This window comes from Aythya ferina, assembly GCF_964211825.1.
Source record: "Aythya ferina genome assembly, chromosome: 24".
Classification (NCBI taxonomy): domain Eukaryota; kingdom Metazoa; phylum Chordata; class Aves; order Anseriformes; family Anatidae; genus Aythya; species Aythya ferina.
In genome coordinates, this window is record NC_140322.1 from 7,115,023 (window position 1) to 7,137,600 (window position 22,578).

At 38.0% G+C, this 22,578-nt stretch overlaps 1 protein-coding gene across 1 annotated transcript in view; it reads left to right on the forward strand.

The window, feature by feature from the left end:
* Positions 1-975: 975 nt before the first annotated feature.
* HTR1D (5-hydroxytryptamine receptor 1D) overlaps positions 976-22,578 on the forward strand; it is a 116,791-nt gene continuing 95,188 nt past the window's right edge. Inside the window, exon 1 of the mRNA XM_084496844.1 lies at positions 976-22,290. The gene's annotated coding sequence lies outside the window, so the exon portion shown is untranslated. The remainder of the gene's footprint in view (positions 22,291-22,578) is intronic.

Sequence of the window (22,578 nt, forward strand, 5' to 3'; positions counted from 1 at the left end):
ATTGTGTCCTAAAACATTATTTCATTGGTAATTCTTGCGAAAAACATTGTTTTCAAAGTATAACTGCCTATGTGAGTGATCAAATTCATGCAAAATTTCTTGTGCTTTCCAACATAGCACTGTGGACATCAGTCTGAACTTACAGATAGAAATTACAGATAGCCCAAAGGGCGCTCTGTTTAATTGATGTTCAGTAACTTACCAGCATTTAACTTTGAATCTTTTTTTTTTTTGCTTTTTATTTGTTGAAATGTATCCAAACATTCATGGAGATCCAATTCAAATATAATTTGTTAATGTAATGTGGAGAAGGAAGCAGAGCCTACAATAGTGTTAATTTTGTTCCTTTTTGCTATGTTTTGTGGAGTCCCTCTAGAGGGTATTCTGTTAGAATACAGCCATTGTATTACTCAGTGTACAAACATGTAGGGAAATGGTTTTGATCTCAAGCATGTTAGTTTAACTTAAGGTAGTGTTTGAGTAGGGATAAGAACTAACAAATTAGGTGCTGTGGCACAGTAAACTAACTTTTCGCTATAGATAACACAAACATACTCTCCATATTCTACCTAATTCTGTCTTTACATTTTAATTTGATGTTCTGCCATGATGAACAATTTGCCGTAGAATTCTCATGCCTTGTAACATAGGCTGTTTAAAAAATACATCTTTTGTGGAGACTACTAGCTACATTATTGGGGTATTGTGTTGCTTTTATGGACCCTTGTATTGGACATTCCCAGATGTCAATTTTAACTGGCGAGTTATGACATTATTCTTCTGTTGCATCTGAGTCATTCTGTACCCCAATGAAGAACATTTGCTTCTCAAGAAAGAGAGAAACAAAAAGGATTAAAACTTTCTCTAAAGAAAACTATTGTTGGACCTCTAAATATCCAAATCAAATACATTGCTTATACCTGATTACAGCATTATAAACACAGACTATTGGGGAAATTAAACTTCAACGGTCGTACTCCTCCCTTTGTCTTCTATTCCTGTCTGGTGTCTTTTAACTGTATTATGTCAGGATGTTAGCGGAAAAAAAAAAAAGCCTTCCCACGCTTTATTGTTGTGGGCCTGGTATATAATTGCATGGTTTGACTTTTGAGCTGAATTGAAATTAGGATGTATATCTGGTTCTCAAAAATGGGTTTGCCCCCTTGTCAGGCTCTCTTCCTTTCAACTTAGTATATTGGTCATTAAGTAATTTAAAATGCTTTCCAAAATTAATATTTTAGTATGTTAAAGCTTTTCTTTTTGTTCTTGTTTTTTTATTTCATAAAGTTAATGGGGCCAAATCCTGTCCTCTCTGTTCCTTACTTGAGCAGTGAAGTCAGAGGGGTATTGCCTGGGTATGCGTTTCAGGCTTTTTCTTGTGGTAAGGATCTGGCTTGTAATTTTGTTTTAATACAAGGGATTGCTGTTCTATCACTATGAATTTATAGTAATTATAGATTTTGTGGTGTCGAGCAGAACCCTGTAGTTTCAAGAAGTATTTGTATTTCATTAATCATTGTACAGGGGATAATATGGTTTAGGGGAGGTTAATTGGAATCAAATCTAAAGTACCGTCTGTCCTGGAAGAAAGGTAGTAACTCTCATACAGCAGCTTTTGAGTGTTAGCCCAGGAGAGATAAAGTCCCAGTGCATGCTTAAGGGGAAGGGGAGCTGGGGGGCGGGTGAGGGAGTGAAAAACTCCAATTCTAATGTTTATAAGACAACTAAGTAACAAAAAAATGTCTTCATCAAGAATTGTAAAGCTACATCTTGTATTTGTGTCTGCCAAAAAACACTAATTATCCTAATATTTTTATTGAGTATGACAAGTGAGCTATACTTCCTTATAACTGAAAATGAAAATCAGTAAAAGTTTATATTTACCAGCTATAACAAGTTCTGCAATTTATGTGATTGATGGATACTTAAATTTACCGTTTAAATTTGCAACAGTGCTCCACTGAATCCGTAATGTGTACTATGGCTTAGACAAGTAGTGGTGTACAGTGAACTTGAACTTAACAAAATTATTGATAAAAACATGGAACAAAAATACTGTAGCACAGTGGAAAAATCTACTATGCCTGGTGACAGATATTCAAGGGAAGAATCTTCTCGGCACAATTTTGATACGTAGTCAAAGCAAAAATAAATTTAAATTTACTCTCGTGCATCTGTTTTGATCTTTTCTTCAGTATAACTTAGCAAAAATCCTCTTACAAAGTATGTTGAGAATGGATTTCAACTTGCAAACCAATATTAAACTTTTGAGTGTCCTGCTTGCATTGGAGGAGGAGCCATGAAATGGGACTTTACTAATCATTTGATCACTCATTTATTGCAGTTGCTTAAATGTCTGTATTGATAAGGTGTTTGATTTATAAATAAAAGTAGGTTGCCAGATCTATAGCAATTCCAAAACTTTTGAGCAAAAGATTTTTACAGCTATTATGTTATAGGATTACTTGCACATAATTAACAAAATCAATTTACTAAACTCAGCTTTTAATTTTACTAATTCATTAAATATAATCTGCATTTTTCAAAGCCTTGAAAAGTTTACTTTTGTAGCATTGTTTGTTTTCAGGACCCATCATTTATATTATCTCTTTATTAGAAAGAATATCTGCATTGCTTAAAGCATTTTCAAAACAAACTTAGAAGTCTAAGTAGAATATCACCATATGATTTTGGTGACTATCATTTTTGTACCCTCTGCATTTGGACATAAAGCCCATTTCTGTATTTTGAACTATACAGAAGCACTCTTATTATAAGGCTAGCAGGAGAACAAATTTGAGGTATTGAGCAAAAATTTGAGCTTCGACTCCTTAGTAAGGCATGTTTGGCACCTGGGCCTAATGCATATGTATTGGGCCTATATGTAGACCCTAATGTATATGTATTAATTCTTAGCAAGACTTAATAGTAATCTAGAAATTATGAGATTAGCCCATATGTGGAACAACAAGAGCCCCGTCCTACAAATCTTTTATGAGTGATCTTTGATCACGTGTAAGTATTGTGTGATTGAGGATTACTTGCATAATGAAAGTTTGCCAGATTGGATTGTCATTCATGTGAAGCACTTAAATAACTTAGAGCCTTATAGAAAGAGTGTACCAAGTTGTGTTTCCTGTTTAGCTTTTCAAAAACAAAACAAACAAAACACTTGGAGCTTCTGTTAACTTAAAATTTGAATGAAGCTGTTTAGATGTAATGTATCGGCTTAGAACATAATTTGAAACTGAGTGGCTTAGTTTGGCATACTTTGATAAGATTTGTAAAGTAGGAAAAAAATCACTTGCTTTAAAGAGAATCTTAAATTTTTGTTCTCATTCAAACAAAGCAGTCAATGTGTGTCTGCAATATTTGATCAGGAATTTCTGAAAACTTAGAATAGGAGAATCCCTCTGAAGAAATGTTTGAACAACCTGGAGGTTACCAGAAGCTCTGAAACTTGGTTCAGACTATAATACATCACATTTTCTGATGTCCAGAGATGTGCAAGTGTCAATTTTGTATTTTAACTCCTTCCTTTTACCTGACTATCAGGGAAGCGTGATTGAGGCTGACCTGACATGTCATGATGTCGACTTGCTAGGTGGGGTTCGCAAGGGACATTAACCTTGGAGTTATCGGTAAGACAACTTTCTTTCTAATTTACTTCAATAAGACTAAAGGGTTTGGGGGTGGAGGGAGGGAAGAGATGGCCTCCACAGACCTGATCACTGGAATTTTGTTGAAAATCTGCAATACCATGGAGAGTTCCCAAGCACAGAAGGTAATGATTGAATTTAAATTCATCCATGGTCAAGAGGCGTATGGCATAAGTTCTTTCAACTGAAACTAGTTTGAAAATAAAGGTGACTTCAGAAGAAAAATGGATGCTAATTTTGAGATGCTGGAAACATAAAAGGTTTTAAATGCTTACATTTTTTTCTGTAATCAAAGCTAGATTTTTTTTTTCCTATGATGAAAAAGTAAAGAACTTACAGCATGTTTCTTTGAAGTCTAAATGCTGTAAAAGTGTCCAAGTAGGTTCGTGTCTTTTTTAAAAAAAACACAAAAGCTTTATCTTGGGGAAAAAAAAAAAAAAAACAAAAAAAAAAAACAGCAAAAAACTGGCATATCACAGGTTTGGATCTTTAATCTTATTATTCTGACAACCCTTACAAGGCATTCATTGCAAAAGAATTGTCACTAAACCAAGGGGGAGTTGTAGTTGGCCATGTTAAAATCAATGGAGTTTAGTAATGAACTTTTTTGTGGAAGGTTTATTATGTGAACTAGAGACAAATGTCAAAAGCTGAAGATCAGGTTTTGGAAGGATTGCAGATCAAACTTAAAAATACTTGGATATCTTTGAGTCCCTTGGGATAGCATGTTTGCTCAGCCAGTTGCATCAAGATCTTTGTTTTACTGAGTGCACAATACAGTAGTTTGGAAGGACCAGAGAAGTTAAGAGCTTAGTAAGCTATAGGGGATTTCTAGTTCAATCATTTTTTGCTGTGAAACTGATGAGCATGCCAGTTGTAGCACTGACACCAATACTGAAGAAATCTAACTAGTTGAGTTAGAGGTATCAATAAGGATTTCAGAAAAAAAGTATTTACTTAATCCCAGATGAATTTTGCATGGATTACCTTGATTTGAAGACAGTCTTGATCACACCAAGTCATTGATGTAGTTTCACTCTAAAGATTTTAAACAAATGAGCATCTCTTCTGTTAATTAAGAATTATTTAGGATGTATAATCGCATAGAGTACTGATAGTAACAAGTGTAATAGCAGTTCATAAAAATGCACAGGTGGCCTGAAGCAAATGGCAGGTTGTCACAGGGAAAAAAAAAAAATTAGCTTTTGCATATGTGGGATTTAGGGATAACTGTAGGAATACACAATAGGCAGTATTCCTATCAGAAAGCAGAAACATCAGCTTCTGGTGAGGTTTATGACTGCAAAATACAGATTCAAAGTGTATGTCTGATCTATAATCACAAACTGTATTAAATGAAGAAAAAAAGTAAAGATTGAGGAGCAGACCTAGCTTTAGTTCTGCCCTTCTTGCATATACTTCAAGTACAGCTTCAGTTTTCTTCCTTAGTACAAGTGAGCTTACTGTTTTGCTCATTAACTTTATGTAGTGTTTTTGTAACTGGGATACATAATTAGCCCTCTTCCCTCAACTTTTAACAGCAGACTATGAGAGACGTGATTATATGCATATATTAATTTCAAGGAGTGAGTATCAAATGCATCTATACCTGCTTACATGACATTATTCAAACATACCTTGAGACTTTACAAATTGAACGTGCAGAAAATGCATATCTAACTTGAATTTAAGAGAACATGTAGAAATAACATTAGATTTTTTCCTATCACAAAACTTATTTGGGAGAACACTCAGCTATCTTAACAATGAACAGTCTTTTTGCTTTTTAAAATTCACTGCTCTGCTGCTTCTATGCCTGTAGAAATAGGGGAAGTGAAACACCATGTAGACTAAAAGTGCTGTGATTAAAAATAGTTCAAGTGTAGAACTGAAGACAGTATCGTGATGTATGCACGCAGAACTGAATAAAAGTTGTACAGGCAGTGATTTTGATGTTTCCTATTTTTTTTTTTTTTAACCAATTCCTGGTTAGGAACTGGTCTATTTCCTTTTAAAGAATTATTTGAATCATGTCGTTAAGTGCCATCTTGAATCCTACTTTAAGTAACCAGTTTGAAAATTCAGTCTATTGAACGAGTGAGGCAGAGATCATTCAGAGAGAACCTCACTGTTTAAAACTGGAACTTTTTCCTGGTAGCACCTATAGAGCGAACACCAAAAAGGATGGCACCCTACTTTAAGTTTCACGTCTGCTTTTATAAGACCAGATGTGAATTTTATAAAACCAGATGTTTTTAAGTGCATTTTCAGACAAAATTTGTTGCAGTTGCATTGTTCTTCCTATTGTTTTTGGTGAGCTTTTTTCCTCCTTGTCATTCTGCTCGGTGCTGGCAGTAGCAACACTGAGATTACAGGAAGGAAATTCTTCCTTTTCAGCATTGTGCAGCTGTGTCTATGAAATTGTCACAGCTGGGAAAAAAACATTGTAATGCGCTTTACTTTTAGGTACAATTTTACTTCTTCTCTAAAATGTACAACTACTCAAGCCAGTATGCAACTTATCTGCAAGAATTTAACATGCCATTATGTTGAAATACTATTTTTCTCAATAGCTAAGCCATCTTAGTTAATGTGATTTTCCCAGAGAATCTGGATGAGGTCAGACATTCAGTGTGGAGTATTCTGCTTTGAACAGTTGGAAGAGGTTATAACCATCTAAAACCAGCCTTAAAAGCTGTTTATGAGCACCTTGACAAAAAATATTCACATTTTGTTTATATTCACAATTTCACATTCACAAATTCACATTTCAATTCACATATTCACAATTTGTTTATCTGTGAATGATTTTTCATGTGAGATAGCAGGTCTAACCTATTAATATTTATCACTTTATTTTACCCCTTTGCCAGTCATGAGGCATGAAATGTATCCAATCTTCCCCATGATTCCTATTTTCATTCTTGCTGGCTGTGACTGCGCACTCAGGTTGTTTGCAGTTGGAGTAGGAGCAAATGTTTTTTTTTTCTTCTTTTGAAGGTAATAGAGAAGAGGTCTAGTCCTCTAGGAAAGGTAGAGAAGTGATAAAGCTGAGGAAGTTTAAGCCTGCAGCTCATAATCAGATGCTGTGAGAGGTCCTGCTTTAGGTTAAAGGAAAAAAAAAAATCTTTCCTGCTTTCATATAAACTTTAGAGAAATGCTTGCACTGATCTCACCAGGTCTTTGTTACAAAGCTTGTCTGTGATCTTGCTCTGAGTAAGAAATGTACTGGAAACTTCTGCTCTGAAGGTTGGGATGCACACCTGACGGTGGATTTTTTTTAGTGCAAAGGAATAAATTATTCTTAAATTCAAAATGAACTGTTCTGTGGTTGTCTTTCTGTGGGTTCTATGTATCGTACATCAGGAGAATGAGAATAACTTCATTATAAGTCTGTGAGCCAGCTGTGCGGTCTGCTAGGCAATTCCACATGTTTCTTTCCAAAGCCTAACAAAATCACCTGATCCAAGTGTTCCATGTTAGTGGATCATTTGTACAGAAGAGACAAATCTATAAATAAACTTATGGATGAACTTTTGCATGTGATGCCTCAACATATTTTTTTTTCCTTTGGAAATACAGGGAATCCCTCATGTTTGACAAGATACAACTTCAGGCTACAGTGGCATGTGTTAGTACACTGAGACATTTCAACTCCGATTTCTGTAATGGGGTGTATGTGCTTTTTACATCTGTCATGTTTGTGGCAAATTGCATTGAACTAAAGAAATCCTGAAACTAGACTTTTACCCTCCTATACTTGATTGCAGCTTATCTTTCCAGTCTGTTGTGAGCACTGTGTTGAGAAAATCAAAGCTGTATGCTTGGTGTTTTTCAGACAGACTGGTTAGCCTGTTCTCTGGCTGCTAATCATGTTCACCTTCATGATAGAGAAGAGCTAATAGATAGGATTAGTTCTTGTCTACTAACTTCTCAAAAGCTTCAGAGCTTCCATCTGAACACTTTTGAATGTGTTGGAGAGAAAGGGGAGCAGTGTCTTGGTATGCTGGATTGTGTAGGCATTTTCAATGCCATGGAGCTACCTAGAAAAGTTAACTTGGAGAGTTTTCAGATAGGCAAGAGGCAAGTTATGTTCAGAACCATTTAAAGATACAAGAAAAGAAATGATTCTTGCCTCACTTTTCTGCATTTAAAGCTTTGAATATGAACCCTACTAATGTATTTAATGAAGAATTAAGTTGAGATGTGGGTCAGGTTGTGTACATGGTCTGTTCTGAAAGTAGTAGGACTGGCTTTTTCCTGGGCAGACGAGAGGCGGTCTGCACGCGCAGGATCGGTGGAGGGGGATATTGGGAACGCTGGGAAAAATTGGCTGTTGGCTGTTGAAGAGAGCAGGTCGCTTGTACTGTGAACACCTGTCAAAATGCCTTGTCACAGAGAATCATGGAGTGTTTACTGGAGCAGCGATACGCGATCAAACTTTGTGTAAAGCTTGGTAAAACGGACAGAGACTCAAGACATGATTAAGGAGGCCTATGGTGATGCTGCCATGGGTAGATAGGGTGCTTTTGAGTAGCACAAGCTGTTCCGAGAAGGTAGGGAGAGAGTGGAAGATGATGACCGCTCCGGATGCCCTTCAACCAGCAAGACCAACGAAAATGTGTCATGAGTGAAAAATTCACTGAACCGTGATCGCAGGATGAGTATCAGAATGATTGCTGATGACTTGAGCATTCCTCAAACCCAAGTTTTTGAGATGGTGAAAGAAAACTTAGCCATGAAGAAAGTGTGCGCGAAGTTTGTGCTGCGAGTGTTGTCAGAGGAGCAAAAGGCCAACCGGAAAGTGATCTGCGAGGATCTTCTTCATCATGTGAATGAGAAGCCCGACTTTTTTGGACAATGTAGTGACCGGTGACGAGATGTGGGTGTCTGAATACAACCCGGAGAGTAAGTGGTAGAGCACAGAATGGCACACCCCTGCTTCCCTGCGCCCCAAGAAAGCATGAATGAGCAAATCCAAGCAAAAGTCCATGCTCATTTGCTTTTTTGATCGACATGGAGTCATCCACAAAGAGTTTATACCACCCGGACAAACAGTTAATGCAGTTTTTTTACGTGGAAGTCCTCACAGGACTGTGAAAACGCATTGCTCGTGTCTGCCCAGCCATCGTCAACAATTGGCGGCTGCACCATGACAACGCGCTGAGCCACAAAGCGTTCCACGTAGTGGAGTATCTTGCCCAGCACAGGGTGGCAATGCTGCCTCAGCCCCAAGTTGGCCCTGCCAGACTTTTTTCTGTTCCCGCGAATAAAATCGACGCTCAAGGGGAAGCATCATGCATCGGTAGAGGCGCTTCAAGAGGCTGTGACAAGGGAGCTAAACAGCATTCCGGTCCAGGCGTTCCTGGAGGTGTACAAAAAACGGAAAACTTGTTGGCAGCAGTGTGTAGATGAGGAAGAGTGCTACTTTGAAAAATTCTAATTGCTTGTTCTATTCTCATGAATAATTTAAAAAAAAAAAAAAAGAGTCCTACTACTTTCAGAACAGACCATGTATGTTGTCAGTAGAGGACACTTTTCCATACCTTGGTATACTGAGACAGAAATAAAGGCTGCATTCCCTTGGACAAGTGAAGGCTTAAAAAGTGCTGTTTCAAAGGCTTCCCAGAGAGATTACAGGCATGATCTCTGCCTTTTTTTTTTTTTCCAAAGCACACTGCATAAAACTTTACACAGCAATAAATGTTATCTTTGGAGAACCCCTTGTGGGGGTGTGTGTGGGAGCAGGTGGGTGTCAGTGACTGTGGTGGACTGAGGGGCTTTTGTTTACACAGTGATTGTCATTGAAATACTTTTATAAAGCTTTCCATTATTGCTTATAGAAAATATTCCCTTAAAGTGATGGGTAACCAATTTTTCAAGTTTGTTGGCAGCACTATATGAACAGTGCCTTTTTAAAAAAAAAAAAAAAAAACGACTTCATGTTAAAAAATAAAGGATCTACTTCAGTTAATTTGTGCAGTTTCTTTGCACAGATCTGTTTTCCAGTTAATAGTTTGCATCAGTAATCAAAACAGGCTACTGAGAATTTTAGTGCCCTCAGAAAGAACTAGGTGAACCAAAATTTTTAACTTAGAAAAAGGGGGTCTTGGAGGACTTGGTGAGAGAGGAGAGTAGACCGCTGGGGAGAATACAGCCTTTACTGTGTCATACCAGTGCTGGATTACTCCAAAATGCTTCTTCTAATCTAACCTTTTTTCAGTGTTTTTTTTTTTTTTTTTTTTCCTGTTTCAAAATGTGACAATTCACAAAAAGTTAGAACTATCTTGATCCAGCTTGTGCCGTTGGATCAAATTTTGTAAGTGATGTTTGGCCATGGATGTCATATAGACAGTGGATTATTTTCTTTACAAGCTAATTAAATCTAGTGCTTAAAGGCCTTCTTCAACAGAAGGAGGACCAAAAAAAAGCCAGGATGGCCATGGCTACCACAAATCATATTGGGCATTACTACCTTCTGTATATGTGAAGGGTAGAGTGATTTGCATTAGTGGTCCTGCAGCTAGGTGCTAGCTAGTCGGATTTATGGAACATTCTATAATGGGAAATGTAGCAACTCAAGAGCATACATACAGCTGATCCCCTTTCAATAAAAGTTATTAATTGGTGAGGATGGCTATATTCTGACATAAATATTGTGGTCTCTCTTGTACACAAAGCTTGCTTTATGCCTCTTCAAGAAGAATAAGAGCCATTATTTTTTTCCGTATTTATGCAAACGTAGGCACTGTGGTGCAGTGTGAGTTCTCTTGAGAACCGCATCCGAAGTGTACTTGGGGCTTTTTCAGAAAGACCTGATTAAGGTCTATAGAGAATATATGTGCTCCCCACTCCCTTTATTTTCTGCTTCACTCCTAGTTGTATAGTTTTAGCCTTTCCTCATAGGTCAAACAGATGTCTTCAGCTGTGTGCTTTGGGTGTGTTCAAAAGGTGTGCAGTGTAAAATCTAAAGGTCATAAATAAATCTATTTCACTGGACCAAGCAAGGATACGTGCAGTGAAAACTGCATCTTCCAGAATTCACAGGGCTGTTCAGGTGTGAGAGGCAGCTTGAATGTGGATCTTTCACAATTTCATTAGAAATAGCTTCAAGAATCATTTTAGCAACTGAACTGAGGTTTAAAATAGAAACAGCTAAAGAACATGAAGTGACTGGCTGTATCAATAGAATTTGCTGAGATGAGATACAAATGTGCTACTACTTGAGTATCTCAAAGTGATTTTAAAGTATATGACAAGATCTTAGGGCACTGCAGAAATGCAGCATTTTTTTTATATGCACAGAAGAAAAATAATGCAGTTGTTCAACTACTAGTCGCTGTGATTATAACTGTCTTATCACCTAGTTCTGCTGTCTAGTATTCCTGTTTTCCTGCGTGGTTGAGCCTTCTACTACTTGCTTTTTAAAATTTGTTGGTTCTGAAACACATAATAGGCTCTATCAGTTATGTTGTGTTACGCATTTCAGTCTGAGAACCTCCTGAGGCCATCAGACATTTATAGAGTGAGATGACTGACGCAAGGGATGCTGGAACCCAGGTAGCAATAAATGCTTTTCGCTTAGTGTTGTGTTCTGTGCTCCTCCCACTCCTTCAACCAGGAAGTAGTAATAATGGATTTTTAACTAAATCTGAATTTCAGAAATATAATAAACATTGCTCTTGTGTTATAGAGTCTAACACTGATGGCTTAGAATTCAATTCTGTAGCTAGAATCACCATCCTTCTCAGAGGCAATATTTAGAGTGTCTATTCCTTTTAGTTTACTGATTTTCTGCCAAGCTTTTTATAAAAATTCAGAATTCTCTGTTCTCCAACTATATAAAAGCAAGAAATTTGAATGCATTGGGATTGAGGTATGGTAATATAGCTTTATGTGATTACTTTTACTGCAAGGTGGAGATTTTTTGTCAGATTGAGGAAAAATTGCTCATTTTTTTTTGGTAGGCTTCTCTTGTATGAAGCAGCAGCTATAACTGAAAGCACATGCCTTTAACTACAGCATTTTGAGTGTGAATATTTTCTATTGATTTAGGCTTTTTTCAGTGTTTGCAGGAGAGGGAAGAGTTAAGGTGAATTGGCAAGGAAATTTCTCCACTAAATTATTCTGCAGAAAGGCTGAGTACACTCATTTCTCACTAGCAATGGGAAACTTGTTCTTTACATAGAGAATGGCAGTAATTCTTAAAGATACAAAACAGGAGAATAGTGTCCGGCCTTTCTGGCTTATTATCCAATTCCATGTTGTGGAGAGCTCTGGGGTACATATGGAGCGATCTAGAGACCCACAAGTTGGGTAACTCCAGGAGAGTTCCCACAGGACCATGATAGTTACCATGATAGTTGGATCCTGCCACTCATTGTGACACTTTCTTCCTTCTGCTGTGTCCTGTCCAGTGTGAAGTGGACTCTATGTAATTCTCAAGGAGAAAATTTCAGTTTTTGAATAAATCCTTCCCAAATCAGTGAAGATGTGAAAATGGCTAATTCAGGTATATGGCAAGTTTGTTTGCATTGCATTTTCATGTTGTCACTGGAAGGTAGCACCATGAAAGCAGCATGTGTTGAGCAGTTCAACTTGTAGAAGTACCACCTTTCTCTTGTGAGGGAAAGTTTTCAGAAGTGAGTAAAGCTGTACCTTACTGCAGTTCTGCAGGAACACCGTGCTCGCCTCTTTAGTTACCCACCTGCTTTCAAGGAAACTGCAGTGAGCAGCATTGTTTACTGCTCTTACATACCCAGCTGTTATGTTATACAGTGACTTGTTTCTCCCTACTGTGTCTTTGCTTTTTGGTTTTGAAGGTGTGCATTGTGGATGTATACTCTGCCAATTGATACATATTCTACCCTTTCTAACACTATACATGTGTGTTGATTAATATTAAGTGGTATAGCTTAGAATCCAGCATATTAGGAAAATAAATGGTAGATAGTGTGCCTAAGAAGTGTAAAACACAAGAACAGGCTTACTAAAGACCCTAGAAGTCGTATTCTTTTAACAATTCTGGATTGTACCATGTAGTACAACAGCTCCTTCCCACTAGCCATTGAATTGGGCACCTTCCTCTGAACTTGTTGTCTGAGACCTGTTCATTTGAAGAAACTTCACCAGCCAAATACTGGAGTTTTTACCAAGTTTAGGAGCTGGTCTTGGTTTTTCACTTTGCTCTGTTTGCTCTGCCAGTACTCTTCATCTGACCAACCATCAAGAGTGAGAAGCAAGTTCTCCCAAAAAACAATTCCTCTCATCTTAGATAGATGAGTATCTAATGGTGTGGTTTTACAAATACTGTGAGTTTGTCATTGCAGTGTAAACTGCAAGAAACACTTCTTTCTAATGTAGGCATTTCTTTTGCTAGTGCTTAGTCGACAGTGAGGATAACATTGAGGATAACATAGGATAACATTTATTTTCTGACTTGATTTTATTGTGGATTTTGTATAGGGTTGAGAATGATAGCTGTAGAAGGTCCAGAATACTGCTTTTTGATGTACATCCCCAGAACTATGGTCCCAAATAGATGCTGTAGCACTAAGACCTGTACAAGCTCTTTCATCCCACTAATTGGAAAGGGTTAAGTGTGGTGGATCCCATTAATTAGTATTTGACTTTCTGAAAGGGAAATCCTTCCAGTAGTCTGAATTTACAAACTAGAAACATGTTTTTGTGTCATTGATGTTGCGTGTGGCTGTGTTACTGTGTTAAACAGGCAGACATTCCATACGAGAAAGTAGTTTAAGTCAAGGGAATCACAGAGATGTTCCCAGAATTGAGCAGCAGGACCACAACAGGGAAATGGGTAAAATGGTTTTAGGTGATGCACTTAAAGAGCAGGTTGGTAATGATGGACAGCTTCCCCAGTTGAGGACAACACCTGGCAAGTTTTTGCTTTGTAAGTTTTCCTTTGAGTTAAATAACAGTAATAAAAAAAAAAAAAAGTGACAGTCCTAGAAGGCAAAAGGCTAGAAAGAATGAGTGGTGGACTGGGATATACATGCTGCAGATAGTGACTGCTGTTCCTGTCAGCTAAAAAACAGGGAGTAAAGCAAGAGAAACAGATCTGTGGGTGAGACAGGAAATCACACCCAAAGAACAGAAAGATATGGCAGCTCTTGTTCATTGCAACATTTTTTTGAAGGACAACTTCTTTATGTTCCCCAGTGGTCAGTACTGGGGTCCATCCTCTTTAATATCTGTACTGATGACTTGGATGAGGGAATTGAGTGCACCCTAAGTAAGTTTGCAGATAACACCAAATTGGTGGGAAACGTCGATCTGCCAGAGGGTAGGAAGGCCCTGCAGAGGGACCTGGACAGGTTGGGTCAATGGGCAGAGGCCAAGGGATGAGGTTCTATATGGCTAAGTGCCAGGTCCTGCACTTTGGCCACAACAACCCCATGCAGCACTACAGGCCTCGGGCAGGGTGGCTGGAAAGCTGTGCAGAGAAAAAGGATCTGGGACTGTTGGTTGATGCTCATCTGAACATGAGCCAGCAGTGTGCCCAAGTGGCCAAGAAGGCCAACGGCGTCCTGGCTTGTGTCAGGAATAGTGCAGCCAGCAGGACCAGGGAGGTGATCGTCCCCATGTACTCAGCTCTGGTGAGGCTGTGTTCAGTTTTGGGCCCCTCACTACAAGAAGGACATCAAGGCCCTGAAATGTGTCCAGAGAAGGGCTGCGAAGCTGGTGAAGGGCCTGGAACACAAATCCTGTGAGGAGTGGCTGAGGGAAGAGGGAACTGGGGTTATTTAGTCTGGAGAAGAGGAGACTCAGGGGAGACCTTATTGCTCTCTACAACTTCCTGAAAGGAGGTTGTGGTGAGATGGGTTTCAGCCTCTTCTCACAGGTAACCAGTGATGGGACAAGAGGGAATGGCCTCAAGTTGTGCCAGGGGAAATTAAGGTTGGAAACAAGGAGAAATTTCTTCTCAGAAAGAGTCAGGCATTGGAAAAGGTTGCCTAAGGAGGTGGTTGAGCCCCCGTCCTTGGGGATGGTTAAAGAAAAATTGGATGCGGCGCTTAGGGATGTGGTTTAGTGGGTGACATTGGTAGTAGGGGGATGGTTGGACCAGATGATCGTGGAGGTCTTTTCCGACCTTAATGATTCTGTGATTCTATGACGTGATCATTCAGATTCAAAGATAGGTCTAGATTTTCATTTTTCCTTGATCTTTACTAATAGTTGTTTAATTCAATGACCTTCAATAATCCTCAACAGGTATCTGGAACTGAACAGTCTGTTTAAATTCAGTACACACACATACTTGTGTGAGTGTTGAGAAAGACCACAGGTGTATCTTTGAGAACCACAGATGTGTCCTGGGTATCACCGTATGTCTCCTGCAATATCCCTAGAACTAGATGCAACTACAGGCCAGAATAATTTTTAAAGAAAGCAGAATGACAACACAGCGAATTATTTATGGGAAAAAGATTACGGTCAATTTTAACTGCTCCTTTGTAGGCCCACCTTTATAAATCATTAACACTTTTATCCACCAATGAAGAAGAACATTCCCTGTATTAAACACGATCATCCCAAAATACAGTAAAAGTTTTACCTCAGGTCCCTGTGAAGCTGCTGTTACTGTGCGGATCCCTCTTTGGGGCACACCACCATCTTCCTGGCTAGCTTGCAAGAAGCTTGCCCTAGCCTGGGTGGCATCTGATGCAGCCTCGCTGGTATAAATTCAATACTTGCCCTGCTTTGTGCAGACCCAGAACATACCGTTGCTGGCACTGTTTCAGAACTCTGCACTGGGACCAGATGATCTTGGAGGTCTTTTCCAACTTAATGATTCTATAACTGTGCTTTAACTTGGTGCTGTGAAATCAGCTGGTAGTCAGCACACTGGAAGTTTTTGCTGTTTGACATAAGTCTACCTATAATGTATATGAAGAACGTGTTTGGACTGTTTGCTCACAGAACGATTCAGCTTTCTTCCCTAACAATGTGCTCATTGCAAAAAGTAAAATTTATTAGAGTGCTTAATGCCTTACATTTCTCAGATGTATAAGTTAGGCAGGTAAAGTCATTTCAGATTTTTGAAGCAAAAGCACATGTGAAGTCTCTGAAAATCGAGGAGAATTTTGCATGGGCGAAGGATTGCATGCCGTAGCATCAAAACTACATTACAATAAATCTGGTGTAATTAGATGATGTACTCTCTTTTCTGTGTTCGTATGTCTTAAATTTTCTAAATCTGATATTTGAAGACAAAGTAGCAGCAATATTCGTTGGGTAGGTAGAAAAAAGTCTGATAAAGTTGCACATTGTTTTTAAGGTAAAAAGTCTAGTGTATTTTTTTTAAGAGAATGCTTGTGGACTATATATTTCCACTTTAACCTCTTCTGTGGTTTCATTACTCCCACTAGGAGGAGCGTGCTTTCTTAGTAAAGATATGTGATAAACTGCTTTACGAGTATATGGTAAATATCTTTCTTAGTGTGAAGTCTGAACTTTCAAATGTGACAAGTTGCTCATATCTTGGTAACCAGCAGAACAGTACCAAGTAAATAACTTATATCTGTTATCTTCTGTACCTTTGTTTCATTCAGTGTGAAGTCCTACAAGAGTGAAGTGCAAACACATTACATTTCATATCTATTTAGCCACCTTGTATTCTTTATGAAGCTTCCAATAATGAGTAAATTACTATACTACAGAGCACAAATATATCTGGTATAACTTCTTTATATATAAAAATGCATGCCATTCAAATACTGAGCTGGATCTTGAATAGGAATGTGGAAGCCACGTAATTCTATTTTGGCAAGTATTGGATTTGTTGGTAGGTGGTGATACTGAATTTATGAATCCTTTGCATACTGAGGGACTGCAATTTAGTTATGTGATAGGACCTCCAGGGGGAAGCATGGGACTGACAAGACCACACGACTGCAAGCAAAGACAAACTTTCTGATAAAGAGTCTTTGCTTGTGTTAGCAGTAAATCTTTTCTGTTCCAAATTGAGACTATAAAATCTGTGTCTGGAAAACAAAACAAAACAAATGAAAAACAAACAAACAAAAACTACTATCAGGCTTTAATACCAAAAGACTGGGAATGATTGTGGTTACTTGCAGAGAGAAGAGTAACTGATGAAAATTGAGATGTAATGCATGATTAAACAGGCAGACCCTCTGCTTGTTATATTCATGGTTCAGTTCTGTCATTGATAATTCAGCCAGTGTAGTGTGCTTCTGCTGTCTAGAAGTCGATGAGTGACGGTAGAATGGAAGGAGAAGCAAAACACCATGGCTTTGTAAAAGCATTTTTTGATGGTTGCATAAATAAAACATATGATACTTGACTAAATGACCATCGGAAAGTAAGCTCCAAAAAAAGTTGAGACATTTTAATTTAGTACCTTCATTATGTAAGTGCCTGGTCCATTTTATCTACTAATAATGTTTTAGCTTCCATTCTCATCTTTTCTCACATAATCCCAGAAGAATGTTCATGATGCCATATGAATTGAGCTGGCCGGTAAGTTACATGTCTTTATACTACTGAAAAAGTTTGATTGCAGGTTTTTTGGATATATTTAATTCCTAGCACTTCATTTACACCCAGTCTGGTGTTAGAGCCTCTGTGGGTATAGCAGTGTGCTAATATTGTATGATAGTGTCAAGTGAATTGTATCCAGGAAGTTTTTGAATTTATGAAGAAATCACAAGATAAGCATTTGCCTGTGGATGAATCTCCACCTGTGGAAATATGGTGGGTAATAGCGAAGAGTTCAGGTAGGGCTCAAGCATGGAACTGCTCTTCAATTGACAGATGCACTAGTCAGAAGCTGATGTTTTGAAGAACAGTAAACTGCAGGGGAGGTTTACAAGAGCACAAATATCAATTGCATCTTGGTTTCTTGTGCTCTGTACCATGTTCTTGTTAAAATAATACACAGTATATTCAAACTATACTTCACCAGTTACATCAAGGCTAATTCTGTCCTAGTGCTTTTTGAACAGAAATAGCTCAGGCAAACTTCTCATTGAAATATTTTTAATTTCTTCTTATGGTATCGTGCACAGATTTAAGTTGTATCCTGATTTAGAACTTTGGGCATTCCAGTACTGCTGTAGCAGATTGCAGTGTCTCTGCTGTTTAGCTGAGTGTACAGGCAGCTAGCTTCTGGGTGTTCTGGAGTGGCTGAGGACATCTCTTCAGTGTCCCTTTTGCAGGTGGCATTGGGGGGAAAAAGAAAAAAAGGAACTGAAAGGTGGAGAAATGATGACAGGAGATTGTAGGATTCTTTATTTTTCTTTTCAGTATTTATTGTTGTATTTTTAAAAAATATTTTTCCTTTTCTAAGTGTTTTCTAGGTTTCCTGGACTTAAGCTCTGTTCCTGTCAAGCCCATTTGTGGTTCATCATGCACTGCATCAGTATTCTTTCAGAAGGCTTGATTCGTATTTACCTTACAGCTTAGAACTAATTCTCCTTGCAAACATTAAAAAAAAAAAAAAAAAAAAAAAAAAGCCTTGAATATTTCACTTTTTTCTTGAGTTTCTGTACTTCTCAACTTAAGTGTTTAGGAAGCTGGGTCTTTGATTAGCGTATAATAGAGGTGAAATATGGAAGTTGTTACCATAATTGCCTATAATATTTGCAAGAAAATGTGCTTACGTGTTTTTGGGTGACATCTGAGTCACCTCAGTGCCTACTGATAGACCTGCTGCTTTGCTAGGCTCACATAGAGGGTGACCCAGCTTCCAGAGGAAGGCTGCATGGAGCCATTGAGATACTCCTAAACTGAGCTGTCTGCTAGATTATCATGATTCTGGTCTGATAAATCTGTGTTATGGCAGGTCATGCACAAAAATGTCTAAGCTGTTACCAGAGTAGAAATAACCATGAAAGCAGTGGGTCATATGTATCTTGTGCTTGACTGCAGAAATATGGCCCTGAGGTTGCTCAATGTGAAGCAGTTTGCATGTCCCTCCATTTGCAAGATACCTGATTTTTTGCCTGATGGAAGGGGTGACTGCATATGTAATGAACACCGTGTAGATCTAGTTCCACATCTAGTTCCAGATCTAGTGCAAGAATGCTCATATGGAGTTGCCATTTTTGATGTTTTCTAAAATTCCACAATAATGAGGCTTCTGCCAGCAATGATATGGATTCTAGAAAATTAAACACCACTAATGTCTACTTATTCCTTTGTAGCTGTTTGCTAATGCAAATTTTCATCTTTCAATTTCCATCCTTCTGCTAGTATGTTTGCTCTTTTTTGTGGCTCTCTTCTGAGTTGAAATGGGTCCTGGTAACATCCACGGGTAACTGTACCAGGTGAGATAGGCCAGCTTTAATAAAACTTGCAGTTTCTCTCAAGATCTTTGAGAGGGAATCTCCTGCTCCTGAGGGGAAAAAAAAAAAAAAAAAAAAGGAAAAAGAAAATTAACCAACCAAAAAAAAAAAAAGTAGCCTTGTTTGCAGCTTTTCACCTCTTGTTATGTTTTTGTGATATTTTTTCCTTTGGACTGTGACCCTTTCCCCATTTCACGATGGCTTCTCAGAACTTCGGCTTCCAGCCTCCTACCCATGTTTATGTTTATGATAAGTAAGTTTGTCAGTCCTCTTACTCCTTGCACTGGTTTTGTTCATAGATACTGACAGAACCTACTGACGTTGCTTAGAGAGCCTTGGTTAATGCAGAGGTATGGCTGCCCTAGCTCATGTCTGAGGTTGTGCTTCACAGCACTTTGAAAGCACCTTTGATTCTACCCGCCTTCTGTTCCACTGAGGTCTTTGCACCTTTGGAGTGCTGTTTTTAGGGTTCCTGAGTGCAACTCGATTCCCATCTTCCAGAACAGTACAGGAGAAGATGATACCAAGTCTTTAATGGCTATGGGGTTTTGCTCTGTTTGATTCTCAAGTACGGTAATCATTTTTTTATGCAAATTGTTTCTTGAGACTCAAGAGTTCATTTAGTCTGAGAGTTCAGCTTGATTTGAGTGAGCTTTATACCTGCAGACTGATCCATCAAAAATTGCTTTTTTTGGAACAGTTAATTTGCCGGTCAAGATCCATCTGAGGTGAGAGTTTGTCTTTGAAGTCCTTTGGCCTCTGCTTTGCATATACAAAACCATGGCTTTGTATATGGCTCTGCAAGCCTTGATCTCTTTAGCGTTCAATAAAAGAAGATTTCTTTGGCTTAATCCCCCCCCCCCCTTTTTTAGGGAAACAACATGATCAGAGATGTCAGGTAACTCCTGAATCTCAAAATTGATAATTTCTCCAGAATTAGTAGTTCCATCTTCACTGCTTTGGCCATTAGGCTTAGAAGATGCTCTCAGTGGAGTGTGATAAACTCCATTGCCTCCTGCAGTAGTACCTTGTTGACATGTATCATAAATAAAGCTTTTGTAGGCAATAAGATTTCTTTCAGCCTTGTTATTTGTCATTCATGTGAATATGTTAGATTCATTTTTGATTTTAGATCCTTGCTGTTCCTAGTGGATTTTTTTAAAAGCAAGTGACCAAAACCAAAAACCATGCAAGTGACAGCTAATATCACAAATGCACAACTTTATGAAATGTCTGTCTAGACACTGGTGAAGTAACTGTTGCGTTTTATTTCATATGCAGGATATTCAGGTTGATGCATCTTTGACATAAACTGAACAATTTCTCCTCTTGATTGGCCAGTTTGAAAGGGGGGGTGGGGGGGAATCTGTTGCGGAGTAGTTTGAATATCTCATTCTGTATGCTTAAAAATTTTTCCAACATACAAAGAATTTAAAGAGAAGAAAGCCTTACCACTAAAACTGAGGAACGTGGATATACATTTAAACATATAAAACCCTTAGTCAAGTTGGTATTCAAAGACTAAAGTGTAAAATAACCTAAATCAGCTGTAACAGCAACGTCACATTCTTTTAGTGAGCTGAAGTAGTACTTGGGTAACAATTGCCTGCCTTCTTCCTTCTTGTTTCTAGATTATACCTAAATTTTAATTTATAGGTGGCTATGCAGATGCAATAGTTATAGTTATTTTGAACTGCTAAGGATTTTTCTGAGTGTACCTCAGTAATTCAAGATATTTGGCACGTAGTGCAGATATCAAGCATTGTTTCACTTACCTTTGGCTTTACACTCCCAGAGAGGCAGGAGAACAAATATAACACTTTCTTCTAATTGAAGTTTGTTTAAACATGTTCTAACAGCAGTTTATTTATACGGTTTATGTATGTGAGAATTGATTACCTATTTACATGTTAGTATTACTAGCAACCTCCATAAAATTCTTTACCACATTAATGATAAGGGCAGCAGAGTCTTTCCTGGGATTATGAAGTCTATTTTATATGCGTTATTTATAATAAGAGATTTTGTTTGTGCATTCATATCTGCTTACCTCCAGCTTCTTTTTTTTTGCTGTAGGATTAGAGGGCCTGTGTGCTCTGTTATAACTTTCTCTTATTTGAAATGTAATTATTTCAACTCTGGTCTATTTTTAGATGGTGAAGGACAGACACTGTGATGGGCACTAAAGCAAGGACTTGCAGTGTGAACTCTGACAGGTATTAGTATGTAGTCCCAGTAGTCAGACATAAATGGGGAAGACTTAGGTGATGTGTGTCTTCTGGCCATGGTTTGCTCTGTTCTCAGTATTTCAATGTTGATAGAAATATTTGTCTTTATATTATGTCTAAGAGCTGCCCTGCAACAGAGAAGGTAAGTTTATAAGCGTGGGAAGGGGGATAAACATTCAAGCCCTTAAATCTGGTGTGTTTTTTTTCTGACCTAGTCCTTAAAGTTGAATGGACAGCTGCTAAAACCATGACAAAACAAATGAAGAAACAGGGTTTCTTTAAGATATCAAAGATAACAATTTGAGATTTTTAGCCTTTCCCTAACTATTAGACAATACTTTCAGACATGGTTTAATTTTTGGGTTGTCTTGCATGGAGCTGGGAGTTGGACTCCAAGATCCTTGTTGGGTCTCTTCAAACTCAGGATATTCAGTGACTATTTTTTGTCCTTTGAGACACAGACACAGTCTGCAGTTTGTTCAGTGAGGTTCTCTGTTCATTTTCCTGATTGAGAATTAGTCTCTACAGTGCTTGTTGCTGGAAACTATTTTGTTGCCAGTGCCTTTTTTTCTGTCTTAGGAGTTCAGCTGAGTTTTCTCTGCTTTATGGTACGGGACTGCTGAAAAGTGTTAGCTCATATGTATCTCAATTCTCTGATTTGGGTTATAAAGGATTTGCTTGTGAACCTTGTTCTGACAGATAGTTAAGTATGGACTTCTTTAGTTAACCAAGCAAATAGTCTTAGATGTGCTTTGCTAGATAGAGCCATGTGTAGAAAACAGGGTTTTATTTTTCATGGGGAAAAATGTAGCATGAGAACTTGAAATCTAAATTACCTTCAATTAAAAAAAATAAAAATTAGAAGATACAGTATCTTAATGCCATAATCTGGGAGAAAGTTGGAGAATTTCTTGAACATGAGACTTGTTTTAAGTGTCAATAAAATTGTGTACAATCTATACTTTTTCAGTAAATGTAAAACATACATTGGATTAGCTATCTTCCAGAAGAACCCCAGCATCTGCCTGTTGTGACAAGTGATCCGAGAAGTGACACGCGTAGCAGTTCCAGGTGGGTTTGGTACATGTATATGAAGTCTTCTTTCTTATATGCAGTGTACTATATAAACAACACATGCATTGTATAATTGTTTCCTACCTGGTCCTTTTGTAATGTCCATTTTTTCTAATAAACATCTTTTGAAGTCATTATTTTGTGGCTGTTTTCCAAGGGTCTGAGTGTTCTCATGTGTTGCTTGTCCTCATTGATGTATTCTCTTTGAATTACGTGGGGAAGAGAAGCAGAGAAACTTGTAATCACTTCACTGGGGTGGAAATTTTTATTTTAAGCTGTCATAGC